We start from the raw sequence: 13715 nt of genomic DNA, 5'->3' as shown, positions 1-13715 counted from the left end.
AAACTCATCACTTTCAAGACCTGCCAAAGGATAGATTGAAGTTTTCAACAGGGATATCCTACCCACCACATGATAGCTGAGATCTTGTCCTATCGTGGCACTTGCAAACTTATATATCATGACCGTTTCGATTTTGAGCTAAAAGAGGAGCAAGTTTTAGCATACTGAACCCCCACCCTTCCATCTGCTCGCCCGGAGTAATATCAACATTTAACCAAAGAATTTCTAAAACGGTTTATATCACCTTCGATCCTCCATATTTTCACAACATCTGTACTTTAAATTATGCTCTTTCATATAAAGGCAGAACAAACGATGACAATAGCTGATTACAGGATTAAACAAGTTTTACATTAGGTACTTTAACCTCTTTTCTTTGACAATAGTTAACCTTTCGAGCGGATGAACACTACTTTAATTGTGGTGCGGTAGCCTACCTATACGGTAGAAACAAACGATAGTACGTTTCTCGCCGCGTGGTCAAAATTCCTCATGTTTTTACCGATGTTTTCTTATGTACTGCTATTTTAGTAGTAATAATTTTGGAATATATGCCTTACGTATACTTGTCTCCCAGCCTCCTCTTCCAAGAAAACTACTCCACGAAAATGCCAGCGAAATTTAAATTTTATAATGAATAATTCCCTGGTTGTTGTTATGTCATAACAATCGATTAATAATGTATAAGTGTTTAATTGTAGAAGACTTCGAATATCACAGTTTATACTTTTGACGATGCATGACAACTTGGCTCTCGGATTGATACAAAACAAAGGAGAAAACTAAAGACACCTTCATTCCTTTCGCATGTTTCCACAATTAGTGTTTAAACAACACCTAATTGTATTCCGGTCATTTGATTGGTCAATTGCTCGTCGATTGCATGCAAAATCCGATCTATTCCACTCTATGAAATAGAACCATGGGTTATACTTTTTTGATAGCACTTTTTTCAATGGTAAGAGAGCAGAGAATCCTGTCTGTTCAAAACAATCTGTTGCATGAGTGCATTTTACATCCAATTATATCCAATTTTGAAGGTGCTGTATAAAACAAATAATGAATGGTTTCCATTCGTGCAATAGTGCAGATATTTCATTCGTTGAAAGATGTAATTTATTCCATTCAACGAGGCGTAGCCGAGTTCAATGGATTAAATTACATCTTTCAAATATTTGCACTATTGCACGAATGGAAACCATTCATTATTTGTATAATAACAATCTGCAAATCATCTGATTTTATTGTACAGTTTTGCCGATTTCGATTAAGGGAGGGTATCGACCTACCGTATTCAGTGTAGTATAGGAATGCTGACTTCATCCTCAAATTGCCTTAAAAGAGCATGCGAAAGAAATGTACTTTCCTATTTACAATGTGATATATCTTAAAATCGTATTTTAAGAAAGAAAATAAAAAGAATTATAAGCATATCCCGCTTTTAAAGTCTTCCAATCATTTGACCAGTCTTCTGTCAGTGACGTAACAAAATATTCTTATTTTCTTCTCGTTTGTTACAATTTGATGTATGACAAAACGTATGCGATGGATCGACCGTCACTCCGAGATTAATGTATGTCGTCCAGTTACAGAGTTGTTGACAATTGACAATTCAAAATCATGGACGTTAAATATGAATCTAAGAGACTGACTTCGGCCAGCTTGCGGCTAAGCCAATGAGGCTTCTTCGCAAGTTCCTGCTTGCAGGAGGATCTAATACATACATACGCGCACTTTTACAACAATACATTAAAATACTATAACGGAAACGAGGCAAGATGACGTCACCCTCATGAACAGTATCACAAAAATAAAAGAAAAAACTGCAACATGTTGTAGGCTTTATGTTCCCCTCCATCTGGTTCATTCCTTTTTAGTAAATTTCAGAAAATCCAAAATCCACTTTAATTGATGCAATGGTTGTCGGTGGGATGGGTGACCAAGCGTCCATTTTCAGATGAACAACGGTCAGTAGAAATTGGTGGACTTAACTCATCTGTAACAAATCAAAGACAACGATGTCGGGTTATTAATATTCGTTTAGCTTACAATAACGATCTTTGAACATGAACATAACGGCCTTTGTATATGGAACTCGAAAAAGTACCCGGATGCAAAAAGTACTCGATTTCGGTACTCGGATTCTTAAAGCAGTACTCGAACTAGCACTTGGTACTCGAAACCGGAAGTACCCGGAATACTTACAAGTGCTCGACTACAGCACTGTTGCCACGATTACGCTTAATCTCTATTACAACTGTTACATGTAGGAGCTGCCGACACAGTTCTGACCATGGGAAGTTCTGAATATCAATTGAGACCAAATCTTTACGACCTGAACTTCGAACCAGATATGGATTTAAAACAGAAATTATCACGAAGAGACCAAATATGCCAGGTGACCTTCCATTCTTGTTGTAGTAAAAATAACTATCTACCTCTTAAATGTATCAAATAGAGAAGGAAAGGCGACCAGTTGTCTGTTTACAGATAACTTCTCTACAGAGTATGAGAGAAGTGATGTATTTATTAAGACTACATCAGCATTCAATACCACTCAGCTGGGACAATATTTGGTATTAATGTACTTTCATATCCCGCTTCAAAGCAATCGCATGGACGGTGTGAGAGCTCTGACCACCTCGCTTGTATTTCATAAGTTCAAATACTGTTCAATATATATAGGACAATAGATCTGGTCAAGCATTGGAAACCTATACCAACTGGCTCAGTGTTCAGTATGAATGTGCATGATAATAGTGCGTAGTAACTATAGCGACGGTTCCTGGTACTTTTTTCGAGCAGTACGTAAAATATGCCATGGTTCTTCATCCTTACGCGATTCTACTCAGTAAGTTTGCTTTAGCAGCTTAATATTTCTTGTAATCTTACTTTATTGAAGCCAATATCTTGGCAAAGAAAGGAGGAATTATAACACTATCCCTGTAGTGAAATTTCTAATTTCTTGGATTACGATATACCAATTAATGTGCTACAATTCTGGTAAGAATAAACTTTTAATGATTTAGATATCCTCCCAGAAGATGAACATTTAACAAACATGACATCATACCAAACTCTGAAGGAACTGATTGAACCACGGGAGGATGGATCTGATGACCAAGTAGACTCCTATCATGACGGACACCCTGGATATCATTATCCTCAGTACACTGGACCGGAAAAGTATCTGAAAAACAGACAATGTAAAGACCAGATCTGAAATATCAATGATGTGACACAAAGATAAAGGTTATAGCAAATACGTCTAATCTCACGAGTGTAATTGAGATGTCAGAATTACTCAAAGACAGGTTTTCATGCTAACATAAGCTATAAGTTAGGAGGAAACACTATACCGTCAGTTACTTATAATTGTGAACACTCAATCCTTCACTGTAAGGGCGTCACTAAGGATCAAAGACTGGCCGGATGGAGGAGGAGAGGGGTTGATTAGGAGGGGGGTTCTGGCAATTTTTTTTTGACAAAATATTTCTGATTGCCGCTTCAACAAGTCTCGAATATCCCATAACACATAATTTCAGCTCGATCGAAATGGACGTTGATACTCCACTATCATACAATGAACAATTCACTAGTCCATTTAATTCTCATAATTCATAGAAATTTCAAGTTGCATCATGTCACTAATAAACATGTAAATTTTTGAGATAAAATGTAGAAACATCTAAAATACAACTTCAAAATTTTAAGAGAAATACGACAAAACTTTACAGTTAAAACTTCGCCATTTTATAGAAAAATATCATATTTTGGAGATAAAAGTTTTGAGTTTTGAGTGAACAATTCCGAATTAAACATTTCGTTTTTTTCTATAAAACATCATTACCATAAGTGAAAATCCAACTTAGACGAAAAAGCGCCCTAACGTTAACATAGAAATTGGTGGATTCCCCGTAAAGCTTTAAGGTTTTAAGGAAAAACACCAAATGGTTGATATAAAACATCAATATTTTTAGATGAAAAGTCATTTTCTTAAGTAAAGTAGATAATTTGAAAATATCAGAAGCACTGTAAAGCACCTAAAAAAATGAAATTATTCTGTGGAACGGCCGCACCACACTGAAAAAATAAACTAGTCAATATTGCCACGGACTAACGTTAAATTAGTTTGTAACGTTAGTCAATGCACACGAACTAGCAAAAATCTTCGTTTCATCGCTGCTTCTTAGTCAGTTTACACTGACTAAGGAAAATATAATCGCAGCTTAGTCGATGGCGACGGACTAAGGTATTTTAACCCATGGACTAAGAACGATACGGACACCCGATTTACGCCATAATCGTAGCTTAGTCGGTCGGTCGACGGACTAATGTATTTTAACCCAATTCGATTCACTTCAATTTGGAAACCGAGAGGCAACGGCAGCTTGCTGGACTTGGCATAGTTTCATACGATCACTCTAAGCAACTTTCAACCGTAAATCACCCAAGAAGGTCTTTAGAAGAATGGAGGTATTAACTGCCATCATCGGCCTACCTGTTATTCCTTTAACTTGAAGGTAAAATTAAAGTTAATTGTTAGGCCACTGGCACTAGTACTCATGTATTATGGTTAGTGTAACGCTACCGTTGTCACGCTGGCTTTTCGCAATACACAAGTGCAATGACAGTGAGTAGCCTATAGGCTTCTACTGGGTACTGCAGTGCATTCTCAACACTAAAGCGTGCATTCTAAACACCAATTAAAAATGTGTTATGTGTGTATTGGGCTAGACTGAACAGTGGCACATAATCTTCTAATTTATTCCCAAACAAATGCTGGAACTATAAGTCTCAATAGTTTATTTGAAGTCTACACTCATTTGGTAAAGATTTCCTGTAATATCCCATGTGAATCTAAATGGGTAGGCTTTGTGATATTGAATAAGCAAGGCTAGACCTTCAAACGTACAGTCACAGTAGGCTGAACAAATTATGTTGGCTAGTCAACGGTATTATATGTTGCGAGCAGTCAGGATGCACGCTTCAGTTCTATTTAACCTTTTCATTTATCATTTTTTAGTATTTAATTTCCGGTCACGCTCATGAAACAATTGCGTACATTCCTTCACGGTCGACTTGTTTACTGTAAGAAGTATTAACCGTTTTTTCTCAGGAAAGCTTGATAGTCTGAAGTTATTATAACATGTGCTTTTAGTATACTGCCAAAAGAGTAAGTTGTTGTATTTGTATTGATATTTTATGTAGAAGTAACGGAAAATTTAGTATGTTTAGTTTGGTCTATAATTGCACGTTTTTTTTTCTGTCCAATGTAGTGCAGGGTTCACTTGCGCGAATTCAAATTATTCTGTTTATGTATATGTATATGCATCGATTCGTAGATTATGATGTTTTTTGACATTTATTTGTAATTCAAGCATATCTGTTTAGTAGCAAAGTTTAAAGGTTAAGATTAATTAGTTTTCTCTTTTTGATCCTAGATTGAATGAAACTCATTGACGTAAATAATAGATCAGATGATACAGTTTAACGCAGTTGCTAAAACTCTGGGTATTCTCTAGTCTTCGCCGGTCCATTATATACTTTAGTACTACTAGTAAGACTAAATCAAAACGACCGAAAGACAAACTTAGTGTAACAAAGTATTGATTCTCCTCTAGCCTAGGTCTAAACAGGCTTGTTATGTGAGCAAGCAAAATAACAACTAAAAACGATTAGGCCTATAAATAAGTTGGCTCAGTGCATTTCTGTTTCTAAAATTTTATATTTTTAAAGATCATAAAAACAAACAAAGATTTAGCCCATGTTTTATTATCTCTGTATTCTGGGCATTTGATTCTGGTTGCAATGGTGATGACACTCTTGTTCAAATTTTCAGCTTTATACAGTCTGCTTCAAACTTTGGGATTGTTTTTTGAGACTATAGTGGAAGCAAATCTCACATAACTTTGTGGTGACAACTTTATTTATTTATTTTTTCAAATGATGAATACTTTGCTGTTTCTTTTTTCCAGCAGGAATTGAAAAGCCAAATATCTAAGTCAAGGGTGAGGTTTCCTGTGATGTACGACACCAGTGTGGAGGCAACAACAGAAGAGGAGAACTGTGTTATATATGGCTTAAAGACATGTTTTAAGATGATATATTGGTACCCTTCGCAGAACAAAAGAGTTTATCCAAGAGTCCAAAAAGCAAAGGAACAAGTACCATAGAGAAAAAAGATGGAAGAGTGAGTTTAACTATTGTACCCAACTGTTTAATGATATTAAAGATACTTTTCATAACCTGTTTTAAAAAAAAAACAGTCTAGTATATCATTTACGTGCAAGCTTCATAAGTTTGGTCAAATTTTCACTGATCTGTAGAGCGGGAGTCCAGAGGGTTTGGTTAGCTGGGAAGGTAACCAATTGCCTGGTACATCACAATGTTCACAATGCATTCCTGTATATGAAACCTGACGACTGGCAAACCGACTGTGGTGGATGTGGCTGGGAGAGCAATTTTAAAGTCACCTAACAGCTAACCTAGATCAGTTTTCATGGTAACCACATCAAAGTAAGAACAATGTGTCAGGTATGGCCCCAAGAGCAACAAATGGCCATCGCCAGTAATTATTGGTGGTGGGGTACCCCTGCCAGTGATCAACAATTGACCACTCACGGCTGACCTAGGTCAGCTCATGAGGTAACCACTTGAAACCTACTGGAAAATGTTGGTTAGGACTTCAGATACAAGGGATGGGCATTGCCAGTAATTTTTATTGGTGGGGTACCCCTGCCAGTAGACCCCCAATATGCCCATCCCCTCATTGACCTAGGTGAGCTCATGATTTGACCAGTTGAAACCTACAGGAAAATGATAGGTATCACTTCATATGTAAGGATGGGCATTTCCAGTATTTTATATTGGTGGGCCACCACTGCCAGAGTCTGCCCATCCCTTACATATAGAATCCTGTCAATCATTTTCCAGTAGTTTTCAACTGGTTAAATCATGAGCTGACCTAGATCAATGAGGGGGGGGGCATTTTGGGGGTCTACTGGCAGGGGTACCCCACTAATATAAAATACTGGAAATGCCCATCCCTTACATATGAAGTGATACCATTTTCCAGTAGTTTTCAACTGGTTACATCATGAGCTCATCTAGGTCAATGGGGGATGGGCATTTTGGGGGTCTACTGGCAGGGGTACCCCACCAATAAAAATTACTGGCAATGCCCATCAGTTGTATCTGAAGTCCTAACCAACATTTTCCAGTAGGTTTCAAGTGGTTTCCTCATGAGCTGACCTAGGTCAGCCTTGAGGGGTCAATTATAGATCACTGGCAGGGGTACCCCACCACCAATAATTACTGGCAATGGCCATTTGTTGCTCTTGGGGCCATACCTGACACATTGTACTTACTTAGATGTGTTACCATGAAAACTGATCTAGGTTAGCTATCAGGTGACTTTAAAATTGCTCTCCCAGCCACACCCACCACAGTCGGTTTGCAAGTCGTCTGGTTTCATATACAGGAATGCACTGTGAACATTGTGATGTACAAGGCAATTGGTTACCTTCCCAGCTAACCAAACCCTCTGGGCTCCCGGTCTATTGGGATCATTATTAACATGATTAACATAATTATTAAGCTTTGAAAAATAACTTGGTGTTATGCTGTGCAAAGCTAATAATTATTTGGTAAAGCTGCTATTCCTGGCTTATAATTTGAGGGACCTAGATTTAAATGTATACTTCCCAATATGTTATAAAATTTTAATGTAAATGTATGTTTATGATAATGTGAGTTATCATGTGCTATATCTGTATCTGTGCTTACACGTATATCATATTTTCTGTTCACAGGTCAATTATGGTGCAGATTTTGGCTTCCTGAAGACAAGTGGGAGGCCATTTGTAGTTAGGAGAAACACTCTTTGTTCGTGAAGACTTAACTGGTGTCGATTTGGGGTACCACTTTAAAACGAAAGTCATGAGGAACCCTTGCCCAAGATTCAACTTTGCATTATTGTGCAGTGCTATACTTTTGCGATTCATGTTTGATCCATTAACTTGTCTTAACTTTGTTGGAATAAAATCATATTTTCAGATTTTTGTTTACAGTGATTTCTTCCCTATCTGTCGAAAGTCAGCCTTTGTAGACATCAGAAGTTTTATCAGAAATAAATACTGCCAACGTACACATTATTTGTGTTTCTTCTGCTCTCTTTTCTTTCAGTGATGCTAGTCAGTGAAACTAGTCGGGTTTAATTCTTTCAGTGATTCTAGTCAGTGCAACTAGTCAGTCGATACCGACTAAGAAAGGTTAGTCGGGAGAGGCACCATCCTGACTAATGTAAAACCTGCTATAAACTAGTCGGTGGCTCATATAAAGTAGTCGGTAAAGACCGACTAATGTCACCAACTAATGTAACTGACTAATATACATTTACCGACTAAGAAATTGTTGATCGACTAAGTTGACGGACTAAGATGACCCACTAAGAAATCCAACTGACTAAGGAATAAATTAGTCGGTATAGCAACTGACTAAGGCTATGTTAGTCGGGAGAGGCACCAGATGGACTAACGTTATGTTAGTCGGTGAACCAATTTAAGTTTTCAGTGCACTGGCTTGGGCTGATTGTGCATGTTGGGGTTACAAGCGGAAAACTGGGCGGATTCTCCGGAAGATTTTGAATTCGGGGTCTTTGTTTTTCTCTTCGTTTCTCGTTTAAAGCACCAAATACATGTGGCATGTATTTCTAGGTCCTGGTGGGCAGACCTGACAGAATGCAGGGGGGGTGGGGGGCTGCCGGGAGGTATATTGTAACAAGCCTGGCTACATTATCGAATAAACACAGAACGAAGTTAAATTTGAATTCAAAAATAATTTTCGAATATCCAAAGTCTTAGCCAACCTACAAGGACTTTACGGCTCCTCCTTTCTTTCCTCATTCCTCCTAAAAAATTTTCATCATCCAAAGTATTTCTTAAATCCATGTTTGTGGAACGAAGGAGCACTGGGACTAAGAATTTAAATCACTTAAATGCCGAACGACGTGACACCGGCCTCAGCGCTTAGGTCCTGATGTGAGTATAGCTATTAATATGCTATTGTAACATGTCTTATATTTTACGAACTTTGAGGCTGCTGATAGAGCGAAAGGATTGGAAAAAATTTCAAAAACGTACAACATCAAAGCCACAAAATCAAAACAGTTATCTATCTTTCACATGTTATTAATCTAAACATTTCTCTTAACATACAGTGTTCAATTTTCCAGAAATAGGAGAGTTATGTAGAAGACAAGAGAAGAATAAAACATGAAAGCTGCGATTTAAGTGTAACTTACCAGCTGGAGGAAAAGAAATAGAATCTCTAGAGAAACAGCGCCCCATGATAACGTGAAGTTGTGACAAAGTTGTGACCGTTTTGTTTTTCTGAACACCGATGTATTATACAGCCCAGCTCAGTTAAATACGATGTTGAAATACCTTGTGCTCAAAGAAAACACAGCCGACAACACAGCTTTGTAATAACGTTGTAACACAGCTTTGTAACGTTTCCTCAATGCAGTACAACGTTGCCTTACCAAATTTTCATTTCCAAAATATATCGTTAAGTTGCTTCTAAAAAGCAAGGTTATTATCCAGCACGAACGTAAGTAAAGCGGTCTGCTATTTACTGGGCTAACATAGAAAGGGCTCACTGCGGCAATGGAAGCAAAAAGAAAAAAAGTCAAACACCCTTAACAATTTTCGAACAAATATAACAAAAATGATAGGAAATAACTATATCACGCGCTCATCGGTAGCTAAATGAACAATAAGTTCCAATAAGGACATACAAAAAACGAGAACATCTAGTGCACTGCTCAAGCATAGTCAATATGCAATGACCAGAATTATGCTGATAAGAAGCCACCTATAAACTGTTCCGTAAACAATTGAAACGTTGAACGGACAAACACGTTATAACATTCTCCTGCTATTGCGCAATCGTTATTCTCCGTTACAAACTTCAGTCTGTTCAGAACTCCTTCTGCAGTTCATACTGTAGTGTTTCAGTTAACCGCAAACGGATTCAACAACACATGTTGTGGTAGTGTCATAGTGTTGCAGTAAACCGCAAAAGGGATTCAAAAACTCATACTTTGGTTAATTTGATCTCAAACACTGTTGAACAGTGCACTAGGTATTGTGATTTAGTGTGAAAGTCTATGAATTTTTATGAATAATTATCTGCTCCCTGGTACTTGCTACGTTTCATTGCTTTTGTAGGTGATTCTAGGTAATTTGTCAGATATCCAAAAGCCCTACTTGTCAAGTTCAGGACCAGCCACAGTTGGTTCTATATTGAACATTTGTACTGCAATTTCTGCAATTGTTTAAGGCGTCCATACACACACACACACCGGTTATGATAGACTATATGTAGTATTCAGGTGCGTATCCAGTGGTGGGGGCGTTGGGGGCGCGCACCCCCGGGTAGACAAAGAAAACAGAAAATAACAGAAGAAAAAAGGAGGGGAACAGAGGGGAAAAGGAGGAGGAGGGGGAGAAGGTGAATAGGAGGGGAAGAAGGAAAGAAATTTAAGAGGAGGAGCGAGTAAAGGAAAAATGCGAAGACACCGGGAAGAGAAAGAAGAACAGTACCATACTTACAGCTCTGAAGGGTAGCCAGTGACGGAGCAATGATCTCTCGAAAGTGTTACCCACCCTACCCCTTACACCGACAACTCCATTTTTTGATGATTCCATTTTCCTCTCTCAGTAATGTATGGTCATCGCAGAGATGTTCATGGGAACCAAAGACAAGATTCAGAGCCTCCACAAACTGCTCAGGCGCATAGCCAAGAGGGGGGGGGCCGGGGGAGGGTACCGCTCCCCCCATTCATCATTTTTTAAATGATATCGCTAAGTGATTTTAAAATATAAAAGTGCTTGGAGGCAACTTACAGAGCCTGGGAAGTCATTTCCCGCGATCTGGGAGACATTTTCGGCCAAAATTTGCTGTATACCGCGGGATGCTAATGCAAACAACAACATGTCTCATGTAATTGTATAAAAAGCATGGAGGTCCAATTGTGTTAAAACTCTCTTTCACATTACTAATGGAGAATCAGGGCCTGTCCCCCGCCGCGCAGTGGCGGACCGTCCATATGGTCAGGGGGGCGGATGCCCCCCTGACGGACTCAAATGGACTGCTGGCGCCTCTTTCAGCTCTTTACCACTTTTTACTTATTCTAGATTGTTGACTTTTTTATTGCGCTCTCATCTACTTATTGACATTTGTCACATTTTGTTGGTGTAATTTGGCGATGACACCCTACTCTCCGTTTATCTGCAAATTAGCCAGGCCCGGAAAGGGTCATTTCCGGCGATCTAGGGAGAGTCTTTACTCAAAAATTTTCTGTACGCTATGCGCCAACCAGTGGTGGCGCTCCGCTTAGATAGTGTCGAAAGCGCCCCCTCAGACCATTCTCGCCACTCCTGACCAATACCCCTAGCTCCGCCACTGCCGCCGCGCCTCCTACGCCTATGTGTGTAATGTTCGGTTTCGGAAATATCTGCTATTTTTTCATTTCCTTCAACCAAGTTTTATAATAGCCGTTATAACAGGTTTTAATATTTGTATACTAATAAATTAACTATGTCTCAATTTTAGAAAATTTCTGACCAACATTCTACATCACACTTCCCACTTCACACTCTACTCGTGCAATTTTGACCGGTCTGTTAGGGGTTGAAGGAAGTTTTTTCTATATTGGTTGTCCATAGATGAAACTTTGTACAACATTATGGGTATGTTTTGAAGTGAGTTTATTCGCGAGAAATGTGAAGTTTCAAATTCTGAACAAATATGGGGCTTAAAACCTTGAAAAGTGTGGCTGACGGGTATTGTGGGCCGGGACGTAGAATCACCTACAAAAGCAAAGACCCACAGGAGATGCGATCAGTTCGAACATGATGTATGCCGGGTTGACAATCTTCAAAAAGGTTATGTATGGAAAAAAAAACTATTAGGAAATACTTGGTTCTCAGGCAAAAAGTGTATATCTGGTTGGTCATTTCAAGCCCGAGAAGTGCCGTTTCCGGTGATCTGGGGGGTTTCAAAACAAGAAATTTTCTTGTATGCTGCGCGCCAACCGATGGTGGCGCTCCGCTTAGATAGTAATTCGCGCCCCCCGGGTTAGAAAATCCTGGATACGCGCCTGGTATTTATATAGATACATTAGTGAGAGAGGAAAAATGGAAACTTCAAAAATGGAGTTGTCGGTGTAAGGGATAGGGTGAGGGGCACACCCCCTCCGTAATCCTTGATCTGTCACTGGCTACCCTGTGTATATAATAGGGATCAGCGCTTTAACTATGACTGTTCCTCTTTCTCTTCCCGAGGTCTTGGCTCTCTTCTACTCCCTCCTTTTCTCATTTTTCTCTCTTCAGGTCTTCCTTTTCTTTTCCCTTCCTTTCTCTCCCCTTTTCCCTTTTTTCCCCCTCCTTTTCCCTTTTTTCTTCTCTTTTTTTCTCTCCTCTTTTCCTTACCCGGGGGCGCGCGCCCCCAACGCCCACCCCCTGGATACGCACCTGACATCATTCCATCTCTTTACATTTCCATGGCCCTATAGGGCCGCATATATGCGGCCTGCTCCTAAGCCTCATCTTAATTATGCAAACCTCTTTTGAATAACAATTCATAACAATTCACCTCCATTCAATACATACATTCTCAGCACACCGCTTCTTCTTAGAACCTCCTTAATTTGTCTCTATAAATATCTGGTCAAAACTTCGTTGCATTTAGTCCTGATCATTGTGTGTGATATACTGTAGCTCTATTGCCTCTTTCCAATGAAGGTACTAAGTGATATCCACGTGACATAACATCGTAGGGCCTATATGTTCGCTTATTACAGTCTCCGTGTTAGGGGACGTGGGTTGAGAGCGGATCTAGTTCTTGCGGTTTTAGTATCTGGGAGTATAACTTAATTGGAGGTGTCCTGAAGTTCCATTTAAATAGGTTTAATATTGTATTATTTCGTAATTTATAAAACTTTCGAAATATACTAGGAGCTACGTTGCTATTTGATTTCTTTTAATTAATTTGACAATTAAAGCTTTATATATTATGTGATGGTATTTTAATTTGTTCTGTCTTGTGAAGTATAGCAAGGGGGGGGGGGGGGTCTCGTTACAAGTTACAATATAAAGTTATATAATCTGATGCACCAAAGGCTGTGTAATAGTGAAGCAGTTGTAAGTGTTTTTGACTGCCATCAAGTTTTCGATGTTGGTCAATACAAACAAAAATCGCGTTGAATGTTTATTGATGTAGCTTCAATATCAAAAGTGTGAAAAAGTACCGTAGCAACGAAATGTATGATGGGAACGATAACATCCATTTAGTAATCGCTTTCGTCAACACTAAAGTAATTAGGGCCGCATTCAGGATAACACCTATATGATACAATTTATTGTGTATTTGGGTAAAAGTTGGTAATGAAATAATTGAAATTCTCGATCAAACGCAAACTCATTTGATCAAGAAGTCCATGTAGGGCTATAGTATATATATGTATAAACTGAGGAAGTACCGTAAAAAGGGGTAACTTTGGCAGGTTTTAGGCTTATTTGTCGAATAAAAAAGAGTATAATAATAATTAAAAAAAACACGTTTCTTATGTTTAAAATGAACATTGGCATTCTTAGATATTTATATAGATCAAATTTGATGTAAATATGTGGTGTTCTTAAAACTTATGT

General features: G+C 38.6%; 1 long non-coding RNA gene across 2 annotated transcripts; it reads left to right on the top strand.

Moving 5' to 3' along the window:
- The first annotated feature begins 4084 nt into the window (after positions 1-4084).
- Positions 4085-8157, top strand: LOC139978976 (uncharacterized). 2 transcript variants are annotated; one of them, XR_011797063.1, is made up of 3 exons: positions 4085-4523; positions 5979-6193; positions 7815-8157. It is a non-coding gene; the product is annotated as an uncharacterized lncRNA (long non-coding RNA). The 2 variants fall into 2 exon arrangements; XR_011797062.1 differs by lacking the exon at positions 4085-4523 and adding an exon at positions 4699-5176.
- The last annotated feature ends 5558 nt before the right edge of the window (positions 8158-13715 follow it).

Source organism: Apostichopus japonicus, chromosome 13 (genome assembly GCF_037975245.1).
Source record: "Apostichopus japonicus isolate 1M-3 chromosome 13, ASM3797524v1, whole genome shotgun sequence".
NCBI classification, from domain to species: domain Eukaryota; kingdom Metazoa; phylum Echinodermata; class Holothuroidea; order Aspidochirotida; family Stichopodidae; genus Apostichopus; species Apostichopus japonicus.
Note: the sequence above shows the minus strand (reverse complement) of the source record. Positions and strands in the feature narration are given on the sequence as shown.